The sequence below is a fragment of the Podarcis bocagei genome, assembly GCF_964188305.1.
Source record: "Podarcis bocagei genome assembly, chromosome: 17".
Lineage (NCBI taxonomy): Eukaryota > Metazoa > Chordata > Lepidosauria > Squamata > Lacertidae > Podarcis > Podarcis bocagei.
This window is the reverse complement of record NC_138143.1, coordinates 29,138,369-29,166,027: the sequence shown is the minus strand read 5'-3', so window position 1 is coordinate 29,166,027 and position 27,659 is coordinate 29,138,369.

Sequence of the window (27,659 nt, the reverse complement as noted above, 5' to 3'; positions counted from 1 at the left end):
TTTTAGTCCAACCCAATGTCCTCAATGCCACAACTCAGATTTCTTTTGAAAGCCCTCCAGTTTCAAAAGCAGTTTGCTATGAAACTGAAGGAAAGCGAGACCAGAGTCCATTTGGGCATGCAGAGCTAATTGTCTAAAGTTGTCTAATACTTTGAATCACAGCCAACATTAAGTCAGCCAGAGGAAAAATCATCCAAAATTGTATACCAGCTATGGGGAAGAAGCAAATCCCTTCCACTAACACATATAAGTTAGGTTTACTCCTAGATAATTTCATTTCAGTTTTTGAGAGACAGCACATTATTAAATTTGATCCTCTTTGGTGATAATGGAAGTTTTTGATTGATTGTAGCTAAACTATGTATCTGGCTGTTTTATTGTTTTGAGTGTATGCATTTCCTTTCTGATTGGGTTTATATGTGGTTGTAAAGCACACTGAAATCAAACTTTCAAAAGGTACTAAAAAATTCAAACAAACAAATAAATAGAATAAATACTGAATAAACTTGTGGTCTGTTTTATCCCTGGTTTGCATGTTGGCTCCAATTCCCACTAGGTCATAGCAATATTCTGATTTAGTAGTCATAACTTACTTCTGCTGGATGGTGAAAACTTACATCATGATTGAAGACATGGAATATAGGAAGCTGCCTTACACAAAGTCAAAACATTGGTCCATCTGCTCAGTGTTGCCTATGTTCATTGACAAAGGCTTTCCAGTGTTTGAGACTAAAGACATTCCCAGCTCTACGCAACTGTTAAGTATAATTGATTTAATTCACACAGAAATGAAGAATGTATGTGCATTAATGAAGGTTTAAAATGGGAAGTCCTAAATGTGTATTGGTGAAGAGGTTTTTCCAGTGAGTGCTCACTGGAAGGACAGATCCTGAAGTTGAGACTCCAATACTTTGGCCACCTCATGAGAAGAGAAGACTCCCTGGAAAAGACCCTGATGTTGGGAAAGATGAAGGGCACAAGGAGAAGGGGACGACAGAGGACGAGATGGTTGGATAGTGTTCTCGAAGCTATCAGCATGAGTTTGATCAAACTGCGGGAGGCAGTGGAAGACAGGAGTGCCTGGCGTGCTCTGGTCCATGGGGTCACGAAGAGTCAGACATGACTAAACGACTAAACAACAGCAACAATATTAAAGCAAAGGAGAACACTCTGCGCTCCTGCTGAGTTAGTGATTAACTAACTGGTTGTTGTTCTCTCGTAGCTAACATGTGAGTGTTGTAACTTTAGATCATGTAACAAATGTATTGAGTTGCAAATTCACCATTTTGAGGGGAGTTGCCTCCTTAGTTTCCCTGAATGCTACAGTGAGAACAAAGCATGTAGTAATGGCTCCCCAAAGAGCTGCATAGCTTTGGGCAGGCTACGGCAGGCTGGAATGGAGGAGAAAGACACAGTTTGGATTTTTGGAGTCATATTTTATTTCTAAGATGGCAAGCCTGTGCTAGACAGCGCAGGACAATTTATGGGTATTGTGGATGTATCATTTGATGTCTTCTGCTCTATTTTGAAGAGTTCTGCTAGTAAAATTTAAATAATATTTTCATGGGTCAATGGGCAATCCTTCATTTCCAAAAGGAATCAGTTTCTATGCACCCAGTCACTTTAAACTGCACAATATTGATATCTGCAACATGAATGTGGGACTTTTTGCATGCAAAGCAGATGTTCTACCACTGAGCTATGGTCCCTCCCCAGAACATACCTTTTTAAAAGGACAAAACTCACAGGACTACCAGCTCAAGAAGCTGCCTTTTGGTGGGGGGGGGGGGAGAAAGGATCAACTTTGATTTACAACTCTGTAACCTGAATCCTGTTTCCTGTTACAAAGAGGATTTCTTCCTTGGTTGTCTGAGGAAACATCCCACCAGATGGTCCTGAGGATGTTCTAGTCAGCAGTATGGTAATGAAGAGGTATTAGCGTCAAATACTCTAACAGGTGCAATTTGAACCGGCAGGTGTAACATTACAAATTAATGTATGCATGAGGGAGCAAAATAGTATCACCCACCTTAAAGACAGAACAGTCTGGTGAACACCATGGGGTTCAGAGAAGTGCTGCGGCAGGTGCTAAATTGCTGCAACTTGTCATATCAGGATAAAATGAAGATAAATAAGGTTCATATTTTTTCCGCTCCGGCTCTCTTTGCAATAACTGAAATACCATTAAGCCAGTAATCCTATGGACTCTTAGTGGGGTTTATCTGGGACTAGGGGAGCAAGTGACACTGTGGTCTAAACCACTTAGCCTCTTGGGCTTGCTGATCAGAAGGTTGGCAGTTCAAATCCCCACAATGGGGTGAGCTCCCATTGCTCTGTCCCAGCTCCTGCCAACCTAGCAGTTTGAAAGGACGCCAGTGCAAGTAGATCAATAGGTGCCGCTGTGGCGGGAAGGTAAACAGCATTTCCATGCGCTCTGGTTTCCATCACGGTGTTCTGTTGCTCCAGAAGCGGTTTAGTCCTGCTGACCACATGATTCAGAAAGTTGTCTGTGGACAAACGCCGGCTTCCTCGGCCTGAAAGCAAGATGAGCGCCGCAACCCCATAGTCTCCTTTGACTGGACTTAACAGTCCAGGGGTCCTTTACCTTTTTTAATCTTTATCTGGGACTAAGTGCTATTAACCACAGCAGGACTTACTTCTGAGTAAACATGTGTAAGGTTGTACACATGTAATAGATAACATTAGAATAGATAGCATGACAGAGAGATAGTTCACTTTTCCTTACTTCATAATAGGACTGTTAGATGGCAATCCTTTGTTTGCAGCTGTCCTCTATTTGAAGGCTGTCCAGTCCAACGTTTAAAGACAAGAAGGCATAAAAAGGGAGAAGAGGGGGCAGCACAGTAGCAGCCCTTGGTCGCAAACTGAGCAGGCATAGAAGTCACCCAGTGGCTTCCTCACTGTGCCGAGATGTATTGCATATATATCCAAATTATAGTAATAACAATTTCTAAAGCTGCAACTATCCGTATAGATGGTCATATGCAACATTGCATCATTCTTTTTGGTGGCACAAATGTTCTTTGTATGTTATTTTCTGTTGGCAGCACACATCTGGGCACTCCACCTGGTCTTCATTCACAGAGCCAAAGGTCTGAAAGGAAACACGTAAGCATAGGGGCACAGATGCTCCATGTGATTGGGAATGACAACACCATCTTTGAATCATGACACAATATCAGGGCCATTAAAAGCTTGGCAATCATACTTCCTTATAAAATAAGTTTTGGAATAGACCTCATGAAATACACCTACAACATGTTGTGGTTGCTTTAAGCCTGCTTTGCTTTCTTCAGCGATTAAGTGCATTTGTGGTTATTATTTTGTTACTTAATGGGCTCTAAATAATTAGACATTTCCCGCTACATCCCTGTGTGAATTGCTTCAATCAGTGCGCTCAGTAAGCTTTATGTGGATTCAAGCTTTATGGGGATTGTAAGTGACTTAAATGCATTTATTATTCCCTCTGCAATACACTTATTATAAAAATCACAGATATGTCTGTCCAGAGGGAGGGCAATGGTAACAAGACACAACCTGCCTTGGGATTAGCCTCTTTTATTAGCAACACAAGAAACTTAAACAGATTTGTGAAAATAAATAAATATTAAAGATGCAGAGGGAATAATTGCATTGCTGCAGTAAGGACATAATCTTTCTCTTATTAATCTGTCAATTTGGCATAATTATGTCATTAGCATTGTTAGATATGATTAATTTAAAGGCTAATTAGTACAGTGTGAAGAAGCTGGTTCTGAACTGCAAAAATGCATTGATATTTATTCATTGTACTAACATATTCTTCTTAGCTGTACAATTAACAAACTTGGCCCAAGCATCTGGAAACGCTTCCAGCTGGTACAAGTTGTTCTACAGTGGAGCAGAACAATTTGTGGACTTTCTTTGGCTGGATGTTTCTAAAAGAGCTGCACCTGGACTCCTTGATCTGCCCTAAGGCCCTGGTTTGCGGCCCCTGGATCAGATTGTGCCATCCTAAGAGCCACCAAGTCTACTCCAAACTCATCCCCCAAACAAACAATTTGGGGAGCAGGATTAAGAGTTTTTCAAGGGGGTTTAAGCCCCATTTTAACATGCAGTTAAAACTGGCATTCAAAAAGGTCAAGGGATTCATTGGCACCATGCAGGATCAGATCTTGCCACTTTGTGAATCCTGTGCAGTGCTGGTTCCTGTTCCTTCATGAGTAGCTCGTTTCTCCTGCATGCAAGGAGATCACTTGCACAGGAGCAATGACCATCCTATATTCCAGCTTGCTAAAATGGAATATAGGAAGGTCAGTGAGGCTGGTTATATACATGCTTCTACTGAGCTATGCCAGTATTGTTGTTGTTGTTGTTGTTGTTTAGTCATTTAGTTGTGTCCGACTCTTCGTGACCCCATGGACCAGAGCATGCCAGGCACTCCTGTCTTCCACTGCCTCCCGCAGTTTGATCAAACTCATGCTGGTAGCTTCGAGAACACTGTCCAACCATCTCGTCCTCTGTCGTCCCCTTCTCCTTGTGCCCTCCATCTTTCCCAACATCAGGGTCTTTTCTAGGGAGTCTTCTCTTCTCATGAGGTGGCCAAAGTACTGGACTCTCAGCTTCAGGATCTGTCCTTCCAGTGAGCACTCAGGGCTGATTTCCTTAAGAATGGATAGGTTTGATCTTCTTGCAGTCCATGGGACTCTCAAGAGTCTCCTCCAGCACCATAATTCAAAAGCATCAATTCTTTGGCAATCAGCCTTCTTTATGGTCCAGCTCTCACTTCCATACATCACTACTGGGAAAACCATAGCTTTTACTATACGGACCTTTGTTGGCAAGGTGATGTCTCTATGCCAGTATTACCAAGTAGCTAACAGTGAAATCCTACTCAGACTCATTGTGTTCAGTGGTGCTTATTCCTAGGTAAATTGGTATAGGATTACAGCCAAAGAGACTGAACTGGAAGTCCATGGTTTAAACATTTGCCTCTGCCATGAATCCACTCTTTTGGCTGGTGTTGCTGAGAGGTCAACAACAACTGGAGAGCCACAGAGTTCTCAATTCCTGATTCTGATGTACCACACTACTGCTCAGTGATGTATTATTATGGCTAGTGACGTGGGTGGTGCTGTGGTCTAAACCCTTGAGCCTCTTGGGCTTGCCAATCAGAAGGTCAGCGGTTTGAATCCCCACGATGGGGTGAGCTCCCATTGCTCTGTCCCAGCTCCTGCCAACCTAGCAGCTCGAAAGCACGCCAGTGGAATTAGATAAATAGGTACCGCTGTGGCGGGAAGGTAAACATTGTTTCCATGCACACTGGCTTTTGTTATGATGTTTCATTGCTCCAGAAGCACCTTAGTCATGTTGGCCACATAACCTAGAAAGCTGTCTGTGAACAAACACAGGCTCCTTTGGCCTGAAAGTGAAATGAGTGCCACAACCCCATAATTGCCTTTGACTGGACTTTACCTTTTTTTTATTATGGCTAGCCAAACACTTACGTAAATGTTAATCAATTTTGCTGTGTAGAAGAGGAAGTTCCATTGTGTTCCCCAATATCTTACTCTTACATCTTTTCCTCTGTGTCAGGCTAAACACCCATTAACCAAATAGACTGATCATTAACCAAATATTATATATCACCTTTTTGTGAGGGTCTTTTCTGAATGCTGGTGGATAGATGATTCCGAGTTGAGATCAGGGGAAGTTCACACATCCCTATCTAAACACAGGGGATATTGATATCCTGGAAAGCCTGATTTTACTCCCAACTCCCACTAATATTTTATTATTATTATTATTTCTGATTCAACACTTTAACTTCTGTAGCGCCACAAGGTAAAGTGAATTGAGCTATTCTTGTGCATGATCACTTACTTCCCTGAGGCTCAGCAAATGCCATCTGAATATTTACATGACGTTCAAAGGGATGCAGTAATGGAATGGAGTACATGCCTGAAGCCAGGAACTGGGATACATGCCTGAATACATTAATTTCCTAGAGGCTTAGCCTAATCAGAGTTGTCATGCTGTCAAGCAAAAGGCCTCTTTTCGCTCTGGAGCCTCCATCCATCTGCTAGCATGCTTGGTGATACCCTCCCACATTTATCATAAGGCTTGCTGAATTGGATGGGAAGGTGGATGTTCTACACTAATTTCCTTAGTTGAGAGCTAATTTAAAGCAACTGCAGCTCATCCATGGACCTGCTAACCCCTTGGAATCGTCATGAGCATTGTTGACGTAAGAGTAGCGAAACGCAGCCAAGAAGCTCAAATCATATATATTACTGACACTCTTCTTTGAAAATGAAACCAATGTCCAGATTTTATTCAAAAACTTTACTTGCAGAACCTTATAGTTATAGATGAATTAAAACATAATATTTACAGTCACATGCTTATCCAAGCATGGGTTTGCAGTCTCTTCTTCTGGCTTCCAAACATCTGTATTTTCCTCTTTCCAGAGCTGTATCTCAATTAGGCCATTCCTTGCAGCTCCTATGAGAGATTTCCACTTTTACCTTCTCCTGTAGCTTTGCTCTCTTTGTTTCAAGCAGAGAGGAAGCACTCCAACACTCTATTCAACTTAGCAGTGTTCACAGTGGATTCTAAAACACAGTCATCTTGTTTCTCATAAAATGAAGTCTCTCTTTCACTAGATACCGCCCATGGGACCAAGGTTAGCCAATCACATGAGAACTACTAGAGAACGCTCTAGAATTCAGTTACCAACCAATCCAATATAACCATATAGTAATGCATACAAGCATGGCTGTCCAACGAGGCCTTACAAATAGCAGGGGAGAGAAGGCAAGCAAAATGCGAGGGAGATAGTGAAAGATACAGGAAATTGAATGCAGATTTCCAAAAAATATCAAGGAGAGACAAGAAGGCCTTCTTAAACGAGCAATGCAAAGAAATAGAGGAAAACAATAGAATGGGAAAAACCAGAGATCTGTTCAAGAAAATTGGAGATATGAAAGGAACATTTTGTACAAAGATTTCCATAATAAAAGACAAAGGTGGAAAGGACCTAACAGAAGCAGAAGACATCAAGAAGAGGTGACAAGAATACACAGAGGAACTATACCAGAAAGAAATGGATGTATCGTATACCCCAGGTAGTGTGGTTGCTGACCTTGAGCCAGACATCCTGGAGAGTGAAGTCAAATGGGCCTTAGAAAGCACTGCTAATAACAAGGCCAGTGGAAGTGATGGTATTCCAGCTGAACTATTTAAAATTTTAAAAGATGACGCTGTTAAGGTGCTACACTCAATATGCCAGCAAATTTGGAAAACTCAGCAGTGGCCAGAGGATTGGAGAAGATCAGTCTACATCCCAATCCCAAAGAAGGGAAGTGCCAAAGAATGCTCCAACTACCGCACAATTGCACTCATTTCACACGCTAGCAAGATTATGCTTAAAATTCTACAAGGCAGGCTTAAGCAGTATGTGGACCGAGAACTCCCAGAAGTGCAAGCTGGATTTAGAAGAGGCAGAGGAACCAGAGACCAAATTGCAAACATGTGCTGGATTATGGAGAAAGCTAGAGAGTTCCAGAAAGACATCTACTTCTGCTTCATTGACTATGCAAAAGCCTTTGACTGTGTCGACCACAGCAAACTATGGCAAGTTCTTAAAGAAATGGGAGTGCCTGATCACCTCATCTGTCTCCTGAGAAATCTCTATGTGGGACAAGAAGCTACAGTTAGAACTGGATATGGAACAACTGATTGGTTCAAAATTGGGAAAGGAGTACGGCAAGGCTGTATATTGTCCCCCTGCTTATTTAACTTACAGTATATGCAGAATTCATCATGTGAAAGGCTGGGCTGGATGAATCCCAAGCTGGAATTAAGATCGCCAGAAGAAATATCAACAACCTCAGATATGCAGATGACACAACCTTGATAGCAGAAAGTGAGGAGGAATTAAAGAACCTTTTAATGAGGGTGAAAGAGGAGAGCGCAAAATATGGTCTGAAGCTCAACATCAAAAAAACGAAGATCATGGCCACTGGTCCCATCACCTCCTGGCAAATAGAAGGGGAAGAAATGAGGGCAGTGAGAGATTTTACTTTCTTGGGCTCCATGATCACTGCAGATGGTGACAGCAGCCACGAAATTAAAAGACGCCTGCTCCTTGGGAGAAAGGCAATGGCAAACCAAGACAGGATCATTAAAAGCAGAGACATCACCTTACCAACAAAGGTCTGTGTAGTTAAAGCTATGGTATTCCCAGTAGTGATGTATGGAAGTGAGAGCTGGACCATAAAGAAGGCTGATCGCCGAAGAATTGATGCTTTTGAATTATGGTGCTGGAGGAGACTCTTGAGAGTCCCATGGACTGCAAGAAGATCAAACCTATCCATTCTTAAGGAAATCAGCCCTGAGTGCTCACTGGAAGGACAGATCGTGAAGCTGAGGCTCCAATACTTTGGCCACCTCATGAGAAGAGAAGACTCCCTAGAAAAGACCCTGATGTTGGGAAAGATGGAGGGCACAAGGAGAAGGGGACAACAGAGGACGAGATGGTTGGACAGTGTTCTCGAAGCTACAAACATGAGTCTGACCAAACTGCGGGAGGCAGTGGAAGACAGAAGTGCCTGGCGTGCTCTGGTCCATGGGGTCATGAAGAGTCAGACACGACTAAACGACTAAACAACAACAATGCATACAAGAATTTACAATTTCCGTTAATTAAATCACTATCCTTAACAGCCAGGAGGACCAATTCATTATGGATCCTTTATAGGAGAGAATGAATGAATAAATGAATAGACAAAGGTGCCATCTCCATTTATACGTAACATATAGTCTTGCCCTTGCAGAGCTTCCCCCCACTCATCTCCATGTCAAAAAAAGTGCCACACCCTTATTTTCTGTGAATCAGGTCTTCTTAAAGGCACACAAAAGAAGGTGATTCTGAGGTCAAAATCCTATGCACACTTGCCAATAACCTCTATTAATTCAATGAGAATTACATCTGAGTAAACATGAATAGAGTTGTGTTGCACGGTACTTTGTATTATAGCCAAATACAACACATATTCTAGGCTGTGTTAATTGTTGAAAGTCAACAAACAGATCTCCTTCAAACTTAATGCACCAACATTCTCACAGTAAGCAGCAACTTTGAAAAGCTGGATCCAACAGCTATGACTTTCAAGTAATCATTTGAGTTCCTGAGCTTTTATTTGTTTGAGCATCACTTATTTAAAAGAAACACTTTAGCTAAATGCTGAAAGCACTCCTAAAGCAGTATCATAGCAACAGCTTCATCAGTCATTTAAAAGGGTGACTCATCGCAGAGGTGGGAAAAGGTTATTTGCCATCCATGGATTTGTGAGTGTAGAGTGAAAAGACAGAAAGAAAGAAGGTAACGGCAAAGCAAAACAGCTTCCTTTGCCTTAATTTTTGAAATCTGAACCAATGAGGTATTCTTTTGGAAAGCAGCAGCATTCTAAAAAGATGTTGTTGGCATTCTTTTATCTCGGGAGACAATGGAAGATTGTGCCTTCAGGGGTGAAGTCAAGCCATTGGAGAGTAGGAGGGCCTGCTGTAGAGACCAATATGGGAGACATGTTTTATTGCTGGTGCGGCAGATGAAGGCATCTGGTTTTTGCTGCTACAGATGCACCATGACATTTTTTCTCTCTGCGCTCCTCCCAGGAGTCATTCTGCTTGTGGTCACTTCAGTGGACACACCACCTGAATGTCTGTCTCCAGGCCCTCTGGTCATCTGCAAGGGATTCCCACGTGGCATGGCTGATGTTTCCTGTCTTCATGCCATGGTTGCAGGCATCTTTGTAATATAGAGTTGGTCTGCCAATGGCCCTGGGGCCTGCAGAGCATGGTTCTTGTGGATGTAAGTTGCCCATGGCTCACTTCCATAAAGCAGCATGCTCAACACACAAGCTTAGTAGACCTACATCTTGGTATTGATTGTTAGCATCACATACTCCCTTTCAGAGAGGCAAGCCATTGCCGTAGCTGCCTTGCCAAGACGCTTGTCCAGCTTAGCTTCGATGGAAAGTTTGCTGATTATGGTAGGCAAAATCATCTACCGCCTCAAGTCTGTGGTCACTAGTGATGATGCATGGCATGCTGGCAACATCTTGACCCGGGATGTTGGTCTTCCTCAGGCTGGTGGTGAGGCTGACCTCCATGCAGGTTTGGGCAAAACAGTTCAAGTGTCTCTGTAGAGCTTCCTTGTGCTGGAGTGCACTGTCAAGGCTGCATCATCTGAAAACAATATCTCTCAGATAAGAATGTGATGTCTTCTCATAACAAATCTCACCTTGCAGAAAGTTAGAATGTGAGTGACGGCTTGTAGCTGGACTACAGTGTAGCTTTCCTTTAACACGGAGTACAGCTGTAAAAAAAGGTTAGTAAAGCATGGTACTGGATTCTTGCCACTCCTCTCCCAACTTCTTAACTTAAAAGCCTTGTAGCTACTGTTAGTTTGGTGGCCTAGTAATGCTTCGGATTTCTACATTTGCTGCCTGCTGGGTCAAGATGTAAAGAAGGGCTTGAGAGCTTCATTCCTTTCTGGGCAACATTCTATGGGTCACATACCAGAGATGTGTGGGGAAATAGAGAAATGTGAGTGGAGCAGTGCATGTCCATTCACACATAGCCCTCTTTGTCCTCCATCCAGTAAAGCATTAGCAGAGTTCAAGCTTAGATTCCAGGCAAATACAGTTGGGATGTGAAGCAGGGTCAGTGAGGGCTGTGGCTTAGGGAATGTTCCAGGGGCCAGAGACAAAGGCCTTGGGGGCCACATTAAGCCACTGAGCCTAAGGTTCCTCATCCCTGGAGTAAATGATAAACATTGATAACAACAACCGTTTCAGGATTGTTAACGAAAACGAACGATTGAGTTGATTGATATACAATGCTTCATTTAAAACATTATTATCTCCCTATGGGAGATCATTAAATTCTCAACTTTGAAGCAAAACATAGCAACACGAAGCAATGCAAGGCAGCAGAATACTACTTAAAATAATATGGATGAGGAATGGCCTGAGATGATCATTGAAATGGCATTGAGAAAGGCATCCATCAGAGTTTGTTACTTGCTATCCAGATTGAAGATTTGGCCTCTGAGCTTCCTCCAGGCCATCTAGTTGTTAAACGGAATGTCTATTCCATAGAATATTTTAATTTCCTAGCGTTTTAGAAGAAAGGTAATAGTTTCTCTGCCAGAGCTAGAAGGGAGCTCATGAAGAAGAATTAAATAGGCAGCAGCAAGGAAAGAAGGAAAGGAAGAGTAAATGATTCTCTGGACACATTTCATATTGATCAATGACTAGAATAGAATTTTCCATATTTTAGTTTATGTCGATTTCAGTACCTGGGTAAGTGAACCCATGTAATACGTGTAGGCCATGGCTATCATCTAATTAGGCGAAAGAGTAACTGGGACCCAGGATTTACCAGGATTTCATTATTGTTATTGTTGCAGGTCAGGGTGGTTACAACATAAAATCACAATAGAAAAACACAAAATACAAGCTTCTTGATGGCAAACATCTCCCACGAATCTGAGTCGTGTGATTATTCCTGTCTCCATGCAGCATACAACAGCCTTTCTGGTCAAGCTGCAAAAGGTCGGGTCTTCCTTTAATAAACTTCTCTTCCAAGAGAGCAATTTCAGTTGCAGCACAAACCCAGGAAAAGATGTCATCCAAATCATTATGCCACAGCTGTATTTCTGCTTATACCAGGGGCTGGGGGCATTGAGTGAGGAGGACACATGCAAGTAGGAGGATTCTCTTTGACTACAGCAGGAGCAGAAGAAGGGTTATAGAAGCAGTAATTCTCAGCCAGCCATGAACACAATACCATAAAACAGAAGCAGTAGTGCTTGAAAGAAAACTTCGGGCTTCTGATGGATTGAAGAAGGTTGTGGCTTTGAAAAGGATTTAGAGTTTCTCACTTGTAAGCTTCCCCTCCCTCTCCTGTTTCACGTGTTTTAAACTCTATTGTGCACCCACAGAAAGGATGCATAAATATTGAATGCTGTCAACATTGTCACCCGCAACACCAGGAGAAAAAGGGGGAAATAATTTCAAGAGTTTCATTTCCCCCCTCCATTGCAGAAGCTGTTTAACATTTCTTTCATGGATACTGGACGGCCAGTTTCGACTCAGAGAAAAGCACAATTGAAGTCACTAGCATTATCAGATTAGAGGATGAAAAGGAAAACCAAACCTTTGTTCCCTAAAAACAGAGATCAGAAAAACTTAGGATGGAGAAAGGGGTCCCTGAATCAAAACGTGTTACATAAAAGCAGGACAAAGCATGTTTTCAATCCTAAATTCATACTCAGAGTGAAACTGCAACTTAAAAGAGAGATGTATCTACTGGGGGGAAATGCCAGGCTGGTGTCAAAGTCTCCTATACCCTCAAAATCATGCATGGGGAACCTCAGTTATAAGGCCAAATGCAATCCTCCTGCCTGTACAGAATAAATTCTGTATTTGTGTTGCCAGAAGCATCTTCGTGCTATATGGGAAAGCGAGTGCCAGCTGTTAAAAATGCTGTCTTGGGCACGACTCGAAAGGCTGAGATTTTATTTTTCCTGGCATCATTAGACTGTTTTCCAGTTGTTGACTTGTAACATGCTGTATAATGACAAAGCATGGAGGACAGACCTGCTCCAGGATAGCCTCCATCTCTTTTAATAAGCATTTCCACCACAGCAGCTGAATATTGAGAACAACAGTCTCAACCCTGAGGATACTAAGGGGTAATACACACACACACACACACACACACACACACACACACACACACTCATGGCTGGCTAGTAATACAGACAGGAAACAGCCTCATTGTCAAGATTTAGTTTCCCGATAGGAATCATCCCAGCAAATAATGAATCCGTTTCTTTACTGTGTGTATAATGATGGAATTTTTATTTTTGTTGAGAGAGAGAGAAATATGCAGAAATGCTCCTACCAATTTCTCAGATAAACAAGCTAGTATGAAAAATGCAGAAAAGTGAATTATTTTTACTCTGCTTCAGGGGAAACAGCTACTGGACCAAGTGCAGTTTCCATTGCACACCTTACACAGAGGTAGACCTTCAGCATAGCCCTTCTAAGACAGGAGTGGGAAACCTTTTTCCAGCCCTGGGGTATTATTGGGTTAAGGCAGTCTTCCATTGTCTTTGGCCTGGCGGGTCCTTGGAGGTTCTCCTTTAGGCCTGACATGCACATTTTGGTGAACATTGGCCAGCCAGACTGAGGTGGGCATCTTGGCTTCACATACTCAGGGCTCATATGTTTATGACTATGGATATTTCAATGTATTTTTGTTATGTAAATAATTAAATATGGGTTTTATTGTGCTTCCCATGTATGTAAATTGCTTCAGGATCCTTTGGGTACTAAAGCAGTCCATAAATGGAAATAATAAATAAATAAAATTTAAAAACAAAGCATTACCACACCTCCTCTGGCAGTCTCCTTAGCCCGTTAAAAATAGGAAGCCTTTCTGGCCACCTTGTATTTTATTTTTATTGAAAGTTTAAAAAGTACATAATTATATGTTCAGTAAACATGGTGAGACATAAATAAAAGAGAGAGGAAGAAAAATCAAGAAACAGAACCCGTGTAGAAGGGAAAATAAAGGGGAGGGGGGAACCCAAAGCTGTATACTTTACAAGGTTGTTATTGTACTTCACCAGATCTTAACCTATTACCCTAATATTAACTTGTAATATTATTGTGTTAAGTACCAAGCATCAAATGTCTACACTCCCACCCACCCCCCAAAAAGATAAATACAGTGGTACCTCAGGTTACATACGCTTCAGGTTACATACGCTTCAGGTTACAGACTCCGCTAACCCAGAAATAGTGCTTCAGGTTAAGAACTTTGCTTCAGGATGAGAACAGAAATCGTGCTCTGGTGGCATGGCGGCAGCAGGAGGCCCCATTAGCTAAAGTGGTGCTTCAGGTTAAGAACAGTTTCAGGTTAAGTACAGACCTCCGGAACGAATTAAGTCCTTAACCTGAGGTACCACTGTAACAGAAGGACTCCTGCCTTCTGAAAGTGGCAGAAAAATAATTGCCTCTTTTACTGGGTGGGGACACAATAAGAGTTTCACAAAATTGATGACTTGGGTTTTGCCCCAGCATTTGTCTGCTGAGACAGTTCGGGGATGAGCTCTAAAATCCGGTGTCAGGCGAATTTGGGAGTTTGTAGAATTGCAAAGCGCAGATTATGGCAACTTTTCGTTCCGTACAGAAACTCCAGGTAAGGATAAAGCAGATATCTGCTGAGTTGCAGCAGGATTAAGGAATACACAGTCAAAGATCTAAATCATGCCTCTCTTTATGATGTATCTGTGAATTATGCTTGTCAGGGGTTTAAACCCCTGACAATGCTCTTCATGCATTTGTAATGAGGGAGCAGAACAGATGGGGAAGGTTTTAGTTAAAAATAAAAAAGGAAATATTTATTTTGAAAATGACTGCTGGGAGATTATTTACTATGTCAAGATTCTTTCCTCACCTCCTACAGCGGCTCGGGTTTAGCCCGGCTGCAATATTAAATGAAAAAGGCAGGGAAACTTTCATTAAGGCTCATTTTGTCAGGGGATTCAAATGGGTGGGTTTTTACTTTTTCTTTCTAAGAGCAAGCCGTTGTTGATTCAAGAAGACTGTTAAACAAGTTGCTTATTAGACTTCTTGTGTGGCAGCGCTTTGATTAGCGGAGATGGGAATATATGATTCTGTGAAGGATGAAATAAACATTCAAAAGCAATTCAAAATCTTAGCGGGGGGTGGTAGGACAAAACGAGCGGGATCAGTGAGATGCTGCGCCAAATGTGACAAGATGAGAGTTAGTTAGCTATTATGAGTTGCTTCTCTGTAGAAAAGTGCCCTGGGCAATATATGTAAGATTGAGGGCACAAGGAGAAGGGGACGACAGAGGATGAGATGGTTGAACAGTGTTCTAGAAGCTACAAACATGAGTTTGACCAAGCTGCAGGAGGCAGTGAAAGACAGGAGTGCCTGGCGTGCTCTGGTCCATGGGGTCACGAAGAGTTGGGCACGACTAAATGTCTAAACAACAATATATATATATATATATATATATATATATATATATATATATACACACACACACACACACACACAGAGAGAGAGAGAGAGAGAGAGAGAGAGAGAGAGAGAGAGAGAGAGAGGACACTCGGGTTGTGAACGTGATCGCTGCAGGATGCATGTTCACAATCCATGTCTGCACACACGTGGGTTGCGATTCGGCAATTTAGCACTTCTGCACATGGGCGAGTGCCAAAACCCGGAAGTAACCTATTCCGGTACTTCTGGGTTTTGGCAGTCCGCAACCCAAAAAAAACACAACCTGAAGCGGACGCAACATGAGGTATGACTGTATAGATAGACAGATGCAAAGATTAATGCAATTTGTAGGAAACTCTATGGAATAATTTAGGAAGCTGCCTTGCATTAGGTCAGAGTACTGGTTTATTCTGACTGTGGTGCAATCTGAATGCAGCAAAATCACCAGGGAAGCAGGCAGAAGTTCTGTTATGGGAAGTTCTGTTAGCTGTTATTGAATAACTGTATCTGGCGATGTCAGTGATGGAGCTTGGAACTTTCTACATGTAAAGCTCCGTCAGTCAGCAAAAGACCCTCCTTCCCAGGAAAAGCATATCAAGCACTAATGAATCACTTGTTCGAAATGAAACTGTCATAGCAATTCAGACAGCTTTGCGAAAGGAAAGAAACAGGTTGTGTGTTTTGGGAAGAGCTGCAAGCCCTCATTCCCCGCCCCCACAGTCTGCACATACCTGTATTAATCACCAGGGGCAGCCAGTCAAGGACTAATTACCTTCTTCATGGGGCAGCAGAGAGCAGTGGTTACAGCTTGATATGGCTGTGGCGGGATGGGAATCCTCCTTTGGCTCCAGCATGGCAGTGGGAGCCACTTCCTCTTCCACCAGCGACGCTGGCTATTTGGACGCGCCTGCAGGCTTTCAGCCAATCACGGGTGAGTTGGGTGGCGTGGCTTGGGAGTGGACCAGAGAGGAAACCTCTGCTCTCTGGTCTTCTCCCTGGAGATAAACCCCCACTGTGTCTGAGCTCCAGTCTCAGTTCTCCTCAGATTTCCCACCCTCCCCTTATTTGTGGGCTACCTGTTGGTAAGTGAGCTAGCCTTCAAGGAGGACCCTGCTATGGAAGATTTTTGGACGATGCATTTGGAGTCAGGTAGGAATTTGGAGTCAGGTCTAAAACATCTTGAGGCACCACATTGGTTACACCTGTCTGAAAGTTTAATTTAATACTGAGGGCACTTCCACACATCCTTGACTGAAACTTATGAAAATTGTGTGGCCAGATACTTCATCCCAGCATTATTGGTCTACCTCTCTAGTAACTAGAGCAGGGGTTGCTAGTAATTCCTATGGTCTCATCAAAAATCCACAGTGCTTGAAAGACTGCTTGCACTTCCTGCTCAATTCCTTATGCAGTTGTATGGCCTCTCCTACAAACCCCCATGGCCACCATTTTGTACCGGTTCATTTTGTATGATATGCTGACCACATCATAACTGCCACCCATAGCACTCAAATTCCAAATGTGCTCACTGGCCCCAAAAGATTCCCAACCACTGGACCAGAGGCTGCTTACAACACAATATTTTATGTTTTCAAGGAAAATGTCCACAATTTGAAAAACAACAACCAACTAAACAGTAACTGTAAGTAGAAGCTGGCATTAAACAATGTCCTGATTAGTATTTCACCCAAAGGGCTGACTGCGCTTATCACATATCTCCTCTCTGTTCCTGAATAAGTCTATGGATGTATCAATTTAATTAGCCTTGCTCCTCTTTTTTTCAGAATCCCACAGTTGCATCACTAGAGCTGGAACCTATACTTTCCCCTCAAGTTTTAACTTTGGAGAATATCGGTGTCAATGTAAAGCCTTGGAGAGACATCTTCAGTTTGATCAAACTGTTTTCATGCCTCAAAAATTTCTTCAGAGTTTTCACTTAAAGCAACTCTATGGTCCTCATTAGCTATTGTGAGACCTTATGAAATACAGGAGTGGTTTAAGCAATGGGGTGCTGGGCAATTGCTTTGTTGTTTACTGCTGATGCAAAACTTTGTCAGGAGGACGAACAATTCAGTTGAATGGCTGCAGGCATTTCCGGGTGAGCAGGTCTGCAAAATAGCCTCAGGTTGTATTAAATATACAGGTATGCAGGTTATGGCTTATTGTAATTTATTGCAAAGTGTTTCCTGTAAAGAAAGATATACAGCTGTTGAACATAAAGCGCCTGGCTGTGAAATGGATTGCAGAGTCACTTGCCTATTGATTTCCAGACACAAAATTAAAAAGAGATTATTTGCTGTCCACAGTACAGTGGCCAAGAAGGGCAAAATGTGGAAACTGGTAATCCTCCAACCAAGGAATATATCAGAGATTATGTGTGAGGACCATTCTAAAAAAAGAGAAAGATCTGCATCACAATATACCACGGCCCTGGGGCAACCCCTCACCCCCCCAAAAAAAATACATAACACCAATTCCTTACCGAATCACAACATATTTAACTTCTAAGGAAAGAAGGGGGTAAAGGGGGTACAGTTATAGACAATGGACTAAGAAGAAAAAAAGATCTCAAAGGGGTCTCCTGAACTCCAATTGACAATAGCAGTTGAGTGAAACAGAGCCTTTTGCAAAGCTCTTTTGTAAAGAAAAAAGAAAAAAAGAATTGCTTAGAAAGAAGAAAACATGAAGTTTTCCAATATGTGCAGTGCAATTCTATGTATGTTTACTCAGAAGTCCAGTTCTGAGATTTGATGACAGACCAGATTCTAAAGACCATGGGAGTACATAGGAACATAAAAGGTAAATGTAAAGGGACCCCTGACCATTAGGTCCAGTCATGACCGACTCTGGGGTTGTGGCGCTCATCTTGTTTTACTGGCTGAGGGAGCCAGCATACAGCTTACAGGCCATGTGGCCAGCTTGACTAAGTCGCTTCTGGCAAACCAGAGCAGTGCACGGAAATGCCGTTTACCTTCCCGCCGGAGCAGTACCTATTTATCTACTTGCACTTTGGCGTGCTTTTGAACTGCTAGGTTGGCAGGAGCAGGGACTGAGCAACAGGAGCTCACCCCATCTCAGGGATTCAAACTGCCAACCTTCTGATCATGTATGGCTATCCATGACTCATACAAGAGACAAGCTCTGACTTGCATCGTGAGTCTCTGCTTATAAATGGACTGCCACATGGAGCCAGCCACCATAGGGATCTATTGAGCTCTTCCATGCAAATGACAGCCATTTCGCATCCAAACTAAGTAAATGAGAATTCAGATATCAAGTCCTTGAGGAGTAGAGTAATAGGATATGGTGGGCATGCTTTTGAGAGCACATAATGAAAATAGCAGATTTTCTTTTTCTATGTTCCCCATGGCTCTTTCAGACTTTCTTTCAAGACGGTAAAAAAAAGAAGTCAGAATATGGACTAGATCAATTTAGGGGAGCTTTTGAAAACTCCAGATTCTGGGGCAGCTGCCAAGAGTGCCTTTCAACAGCATGCATATTTTAAAATAAGCAAGCATTGAAATGCATGACACACAAGGGAAGCTGGCATCATTTCTCGTTCCTTCTATTCAAAATTATTAGTGCAAACAATGCAACTGTGGAACTTTTATACCGTTGATCTTAGTTTGTGAGATATAATAGGAATAGATTCTTTCCCCCTATTACTATTTTGTGTAATGTGTTGGGAGCGGGGGAAGCAACACTTTCCTTACCATAGGAAAGATTCAGAAAGCTTGAAAGACTTGAAGATGAAGGAAAACTATATGGTGGACCACCAGATTGTTTTCAAAATGTATAGAAAATGCTGGCAGACACAATGGAATGCTGCAATGTAGTGACAGTAGCCAAAGCAAATGGAATAAATTTCTCCTGCTATGGCAGGCATGGGGAACCTGTGGCCCTCCATATGTTGTTGTAATCCAGATGACATCAGTCTCAGCAAGCATGGCCAATGATCAAGGGTAATGGGAGCTGTAGGCAGCAGGTTCCCCATCCCCCCTCTAAGACCAAACCATTCATGAGACAAGCTTAGGAATCTGCATCAGTGGGGGAAATGATTGCGCTTTGAGGCCCCCAAGACCCTCCCCTGTAAATAACTTCACATGGACACAAATTTTAGTTTAATTATTGGGCAAATTTTAGGTCACAGCTTTATTGATTACAGCAAAGTCAGCAGTATTGGCTTAGGCATTGGCAACAGACTATAACTGACTCCTGCCTCTCTGGCTGGTAGCCTGAAAGGGTAAAGACCAAACGAGGGAGCAACATCAATGAAGACCAACTGAAGCTCACCCCAGGGTTCCTGTGGTCCTGGCATGGCCCTAGCCCCTCAAACGGACCTTGGACGAGATCCAGGACCCCCAGATTCCTTTACCGGAATACCCTATTCCTGGAGAGGCAGGTGATGGCCACACCTCCCCTCCCCCACATTTCAATAAGCCAATGCCTAACCACCAAACCTTACAAGTTGTGACGATTGCTGAGGGGGTAGGCGAAAGCCAAGTGGCTATAGCCAATCTGCCAAATGGGAAAAGATTCCTACCCAGCCCTTGTTCCAAAACAGGTGACCCGATCCAAAGCAAGGCCAAAGCAGCAACGCCTAACATTAGGGAGGGAGTGCGGGTGTCCGGCAGCTCGAAGCAAGTGCCTCAAATTACATCGCGCTACTGCCTTTATAGACCCTGGGAATCATGCTGCCTCACGTGATTGGTCCAAACAGCCTGGTGTGATTCTGGGGCCAAAAACTAAAACTTGGGCTATACCCCTAAAAATTAACCCTGTGGACCTCAATAAGTTAACCAGTTAACCAGGAACCTCAATAAGTTTCATGATGTTTATGGAGAGGACTATCTCCAGTATTGCAACGGGAGATCTGAATTATTCACGGGGGGGGGGGGGCTAGAATGGGCATTTAAAAAATCTAAATAATGAGGCTGGCCTTGGCTGCCTTTCAGTTATAATCCCATTGTAGCATGTTTCTTTTGGACAACATAGCTAGGATTGCCAAAGGATCCCCAGGCATGGAGTCTCTACTCCTTCATTTGTCCCACCTTTCCTTCACCACTCATTCCTCTTAGCTTAGCACACAGCAAAATATACTAGCAATGGCCACCAGTGGTGTAGCATGTATTGCCAGTGCCCGGGGCACATGGAGGGTGGTGGTGAGAGGGAGGGAAATGAATGGAGTAGGCATGCACATTAAAATGCCTAATGGTGTCTGCATCACCCAGGAAATTGCAACTACAGAGATAAGAAGAGAAGAGTCATTCCATTGTCTGGAAAGGTCACTTCCTGGTTCACATAGAGAAGACCGGTGATAGAAGTGCTGAAATTTTTCACCCTAACAATGATATTATTCATGATGAGAAGTGAACCAGCATCAGGCATTGATCAGAAATGCAAGACAACAGCGCAAACAACTTGAGATGAGTGAATTCCTTGCTGGATAAATCCTTTGTCTTATCAAAGCTCTCTAGCCTTCCTTCAAAGTTCTTGGAATGTCTTGGCTGAGTAGCAAGTTCTTAATATAGTTTGAATATTTGCTTTGGGCAGCATTTGGTGACAATTCTACCCAGCATTACAGGAAAGAACAATTTTACTTTATCTGAAGATTCTTTTTTTGTGGGGAAACAGAACAGTGTGCTTTCTTTTGAGTAGTCTGTTGAGATACCATCTGGGCCCAGAGTTTCAACTGCTCTCAAAGATCTTTAATTGCATCCTGTGTTGCTCTATCTTTTTTATTTTTTTATTTTTATGAGAGAGCAGATTGTGCCAGCATTTTAGCCCATTCAAGTCAGAAACCACAACATGCCTTTCTGCAGTTAGCTGTCATCCATAAAATTGCCTGAGAAATACATGTAGAAAAAGTTGGCTCTGGGATAAATTAGAGATTTAATAGGAATGAAATTGAAAAGATGTCAAACATTTCTTTTGTTTGCTCATTTCACACCCTCCCATCTGCCAAAACATTATAGGCAACATGGACATAAAACAGTACAGAACTAGGCATTAGACTAGAAAAACAGATCTGCCTATAAGTCCAGATAAGTTCTATTTAAGTCCATAATTGTTCAGCAGTGGGATAGAGGGGGGATGCTCTCAGTGATTTCAGTTCATATTGTGGGGTAAATCTACTTTGGGGAACTTTTTTGTTTAGAGAAAAGGAGACATGGTATAGGGTTTATAAAATTATGCAGGGCATGGGGAAAGCAAAGAGAGAAATGTTTGATCCCTCTCTAATACTGCCAATGTTGTTGTTTTTCCTGTTCATAATTTATCTGTAAATATTCAATAAACCATTTCCATTCTTTTACTAAAAATATTGTTATTTTGATTTATTATTATTCTGGTACGTTTTGCCATTTCTGCATATTCCATAAGATTTTGTATCCATTCTTCCTTTGCTGGGACTTCTGCTTCTTTCCAATTTTGGAGCAAGTACCGGTAACATTCTTGTTGCTGTAGTTTCTATGCATTTTAGGAAGTTCTGCCACTATAATTCCCAAAAGAAAAGCTTCTGGTTGTTGTTGTTTTACAAATGTTATTTTAAACATCCATTTCAATTCATTATATCTCATTTCCCAGTAAGCTTTAACCTTACTAGAAGACCACCACATATGATAAACAGAACCTTCTTTCTCTTTACCTTTCCAACACTTATTTGATTTTGATTTATACTTTTTTGCTAACTGACTCGGTGTTAGATACCATCGATATATCATTTTCATATACAGTGGTACCTCAGGTTAAGTACTTAATTCGTTCCAGAGGTCCGCACTTAACCTGAAACTGTTCTTAACCTGAAGCATCACTTAGCTAATGGGGCCTCCTGCTGCTGCCGCGCCACCATCACGCAATTTCTGTTCTCATCCTGAAGCAAAGTTCTTAACCTGAGGCAATATTTCTGGATTAGCGGAGTCTGTAACCTGAAGCGTATGTAACCTAAAACGTATGTAACCTGAGGTACCACTGTAATTTTCTCTTAGAACATAAGTTTGATCCCTCTCTCATAACTTGTGGACTTCCAGTGAAGCTGAGTGTTCTAAAATTCAGGACAGATAAAAGAAAATGTTTCTTCATGCAGTACACAGTTAAACGATGGAGCTCTTTGCCCCAAGAGGCAGCGATGGCCAACAGCTTGGATTGTTTTAAAAGAGGATTAGACGAATTCATTCAGGAAAAGGTTGTCAGTGGCTACAAGCCATGATGGCCATGCTCCAATGACAGAGACAGTCTCCTTCTCGGCAGAGAGTACTCTTGCGCTCAGGTCTTCCCACAGGCATCTGGTTGGCAACTATGAGAACAGGACTCTGGACTAGATTGACCTGATCCTGCAAGCTCTTCTCAAGTAAAGAATTAAATCTCATTCATTTCGAGTGAACTCGTTTCTCTCTTCAAATTGCCCACTGGAGACTGGAAGGCTAGCGGCTGAATGACAAAAAAAATATGTATCTTCAGAATTGTCTTATGTTACAAATGCTGTTCTCAAGTCTGGCTGGAATTCTGAAAAGGAACAATTCACACCACACTGCAATACAGTGGTGCCCCGCAAGACGAAATTAATTCGTTCCGCAATTTTTGTCGTCTAGCGAATTTTTCGTCTTGCGAAGCACGAAATCCCATAGGAATGCATTGAAAATCAATTAATGCGTTCCTATGGTCAAAAAAAGTCAAAACAAAGCCAAATTTGGTACAACAACAGTTTATTAACTGCTCTTTAAAGTCACACATACTGTAAAGAGCAGTTCAAAAATTGAAGGGAAAATAAATTAACTTTATAAACAAAACATGTCTTTGTTTTTAGACAAAGGAAACAAAGCCGCGAGACGTTTTCGTCTTGCGAAGCAAGCCCATAGGGAAATTTCGTCTTGCGAGGCAAATCGAAAACGGAAAAACCTTTCGTCTAGCGAGTTTTTTGTCTTGCGAGGCATTCGTCTTGCGAGGTACCACTGTAGTTTGTTTCAGATTCCACATCCACACGCTGAAGAATGGTGCTGTGTCCTCCATTCCATTCCTTTACTGTTTCCCTGGCTTGCATTTATCCAGCATCCCAGATATGTTAATAGAATTTCCAAAATTAATTCCAGACCATGTGCCTTTTGAAGTAGCTTTCAGGCCCTTTATTTTTTTTTCAAGTATTTTTTTTATTATTTTCTTTAAGTATTATTTTCCCATCAATCCATTATTATCACAATATATTCCCTTTGACTCTGCTGAGTCTTGACTTCCCTCCCTCCCTGCAGTTGGTATACACATCACTTTCTTATTGCGTATATTATTCTTATATCTCTACTATTTTACATTGAAGGTATTATTCCAGTCCTGCTAGGGTCTTTAAGTTTTTACAATTCTCCAATGAATTTACTCCAATTGTTCTTGTCTCTCTGGTCCTCTTGGTCCCGGATCCTCCCCGTCAATTTGGCAAGTTCCGCAAAATCTGTCATCTTCACCTGCAACTCATGGATGGTTGGTATATCTTGTGTTTTCCATTTTTGGAACATTAGGGTTCTTGCAGCGGCTTTTAGGCCCTTTAATTGATTTGCATCATTCCCTTCCATTCCCCATTTGGAAGCTCCATTTGGAAGCTGCTGGAGGGAGCTGTTTACATATTTTGGGTGCGCTGGATTGCCAGTGTGAATGGGCACAAATGCATAGTTCTTCAACCTAGTAGTCACGTTTTAAATTTATTTTCCAGTAATGCACTGGGGAATTACTATGTGTTGAACATACAACACCTGCACTGGCTTCTAATTTTTATGTGTACTGTGTTATTTGTATGATGTTAGCCGCTCTGAGCCTGGCTTCGGCTGGGGAGGGTGGGGTACAAAGAAGAAGAAGAAGAAGAAGAAGAAGAAGAAGAAGAAGAAGAAGAAGAAGTTGTTGTTGTTGTTGTTTATGGGCCCAGTTCCAAAGTGCTGGTTTGACCTATAAAGTCTTACACCATTCAGGACCACAATACCACAATGCCTCTCTCCATATGAACCTACCCAGACCCTGAGATCACCATCTGGAGGTCCAGAGGGCAGCAACATAAGAGTGGACCTTTTCTGTGGTGGCTCACTCCCTGCTTGTGGAATGCTCTCCCCAGGTAAACTTGCCTGGTGTGTTCATTACATATACTTAGATGCCAGGCAAAAACATTCCTCTTCTCCCAGGCCTTTGGATAATTAAACAACCTATGGCCTTTAAAACTGGTGGTGGGGAGTGTGTATTTGTGTGTTTTCATGTTGTAAACTGCCCTGTTACCTTCAAATGAAGTGTGACATAAAATTTTGATGAATATTTATCATTATTATTAAAGTCGTACCTTGGTTCTCGAATTTAATCCATTCTGGGAGTTCGTTCGACTCTTGAAACAGTTCAAGAACCAAGGTGCAGGAGCTTCCTGCAGCCAATCGGAAGCCGTGGAAGCAGCACCGGACACTCAGCTTCTGAAAAAAGTTCAAAAACTTCCGGTTTTTGATCGTTCAGAAGCCAAAACATTCAAATTTAAAGGTGTTCGGCTTCCAAGGTTCCACTGTACTAGTATCACAGTGAAAAGACACATTCTAGCCAGGCAAAAGCACTCAAGGATGGGCACAGAACAGGACTGGAAAGAGAGTCTTGAAGGCCAAACAGAGAGACATGGAGGAGTGCATTTGGTCCCTGAGCTTTAATGTATAAGCTATGGGTAAGTTTGATGTCTGCAGTTCTTAGAAAACCTTCAGATCACTCCAGTGTTATTGCAGAAATGCTACATTTTAGAGAACCCTGCAATGCTTTTCAGTGTTATGTTGTTGTTTTGCTTCCTACATACATTTTTTAAAAATATATAGAATGTGGCAGCTGTCAAAGTGGCATACTTCAAAGAGAATTACAGTGGATACTTAGGTCTCTGCACCATGTGGGATAAGTTGATTTGGCCTCCAGGACATATAATGACTTAACAGGGATCGGACAGAGGTCTATAAAACCATGATTGGTGTGGAAAGAGAGACGAAAGATACGATTTTTCACTCTCACAGTGGAAGAATGTTGAGAACTTACAAGTAATTTGGCAGTAGGTCTTGGCTGACCCAAAGGCAAGTTTTACACAATGTATAATTAACCTGTGAAATTAATTACCAAGAGGTGTGGTGAATTTAGTAGCTGTGCTAAATACTCAAATTTTCTTATTTCAATTTTCAGAATTAAAACAGTAAGCAAAGTAGAAATATTCCCTGGAAAGAAAGAAAGAAAGAAAGAAAGAAAGAAAGAAAGAAAGGTGTTTTTGTTTGTTTGTTTGTTTGCCACTTAATTGCCAAAGTGACTTCCAAGTGCTTTACAAGTAAAAAAACCCATCAGAAATAATATGAGGGTACGTAATTACACATTAAAACTATTCCATTGAAACATGAAGATAAGCATCTACAATTCAAATGTGGAATAAAAAAGCCCATTGAAACAGAATGATTAAAACCACAATTAAAGCAGGAGGTTCAGGTCAGCATGCTTAATTAGGAAAATCTTTATTTTTTTCACAAGTTACACCCCTTACCTGCTGCTTGGGAAATGTTTTGCTGTGGTTGCTGTTGTTTTACTGATTGCTGCTTATTTCTTTTTTACTTGATTGGTCACATGAGTAGCCCCAGCAATCATCAGTGGTGAAGTGGAGGCATACTAGTCAGTAGCATTTTTTCAGAACAGCTGTTGTTGTTGTTGTTGTTGTTGTTGATAATAAGAAACGTTTGAAAACCCAAAAGCAGTGGGTGGTTAGCAAAATCCATTGAAAAAAATGAAAAACATGCAGTGCAAGCCGTTCGACTTCTGAAGCACGTTCGAAAATGGAAGCAATTACTTCTGGGTTTTTGGCATTCGGTTTCCGAACCGTTCGGATTCCGAGAGGCTCAAAAATGGAGGTTCCGCTGTAAAAGGATCAAATTGAGAAACAAGGACACACAACTGAAAAAATATATATCCTTGAACTCCTCTTCTCTCTTCCCAGCTGCTTCTGCTATTCTCAAAGTTATGGTCTGGGAAAGGCTCCCAGGGCCGGAGGGTGGGGCAAGACAGGTGGAAAAGCCATTGTCTGGTTAACAAAAGCAATTATGCCATCTGCCAGAGTGCCAGACTTTCCTTGCTCTGCCAAATGACAATGAAACTTTCAAGTGTGTTTGAGACACATGAGCAATACAGTGGTGCCCCGCAAGACGAATGCCTCGCAAGACGGAAAACTCACTAGACGAAAGAGTTTTCCGTTTTGGAGGTGCTTCGCAAAATGAATTTCCTATGGGCTTGCTTCGCAAGATGACAATGTCTTGCGAGTTCCTGCTGGTTTTTTTTTCCTTCCCCCCCTTTTTCTAAGCCGCTAAGCCACTTATCAGCTGATCCGATCAGCAGATAAGCCGCTAAAAGCCGCTAAAAGCCGCTAATAGCACTAATCCGCTAATCCTTCAATGGGCTTGCTTCGCAATACGAAAAAACCACTAGACGAAGAGAGTCACAGAATGGATTCTTTTCGTCTTGCGAGGCACCACTGTATAGGAAGCCAGAGGATGAGGGAGATCACCAAGCAGAGTGATCTCTAGCAGCTTCTGCCTTCCTGTGGACTGTTTCAGCTGAAAAAACCTACTGGAAAATCTCCTGGAAACCTTGTCAATGAAGAAGCCCAATGGGTGAAACAAGGGTGTATCCTGAGAAGTGGCCTATCATCAGCTGCCTTATTATTACTAAGTGCTTGTTACACTCTCAAGACATAGGACTATGCATAAGGAAGATATCAGCATGAAATGGCATTGCCAACAGGAACTGTATGTTGTAATCGTTGGACTTGACAATCTTTGGACTTTACTATCCTTGGACTTTATGACAATAAAAACATATAGAAGGTTAATAGTAATGTGATATGTTATTGCCATCAGGAGCAGTGCTTTGTAAATTCTTGGTATGATTGTTGTTGTTGTTTAGTCGTTTAGTCGTGTCCGACTCTTTGTGACCCCATGGACCAGAGCATGCCAGGCACTCCTGAGTTCCACTGCCTCCCACAGTTTGGTCAAACTCATGCTGGTAGCTTCGAGAACACTGTCCAACCATCTCGTCCTCTGTCGTCCCCTTCTCCTTGTGCCCTCCATCTTTCCCAACATCAGGGTCTTTTCCAGGGAGTCTTCTCTTCTCATGAGGTGGCCAAAGTATTGGAGCCTCAGCTTCATGATCTGTCCTTCCAGTGAGCACTCAGGGCTGATTTCCTTCAGAATGGAGAGGTTTGATCTTCTTGCAGTCCATGGGACTCTCAAGTGTCTCCTCCAGCACCATAATTCAAAAGCATCAATTCTTCTGCGATCAGCCTTCTTTATGGTCCAGCTCTCACATGATATGATTAGATTACCGTTTTATTAGATATTTTTAGGCGGAGCCTAAAATAACTGTGTACTATATATATGATTCTTGTAACAGCTATGTTATATGCAATTTATGTAATCTAGACTGTATATATGTATAATCAATGGAAAATTAATAAAAATGTAGAATATATAATGTTATGTTACTTTACAGCCAGTTACGTGGGTGTTGTGGTATTCTTGTAGCCTTCCATTT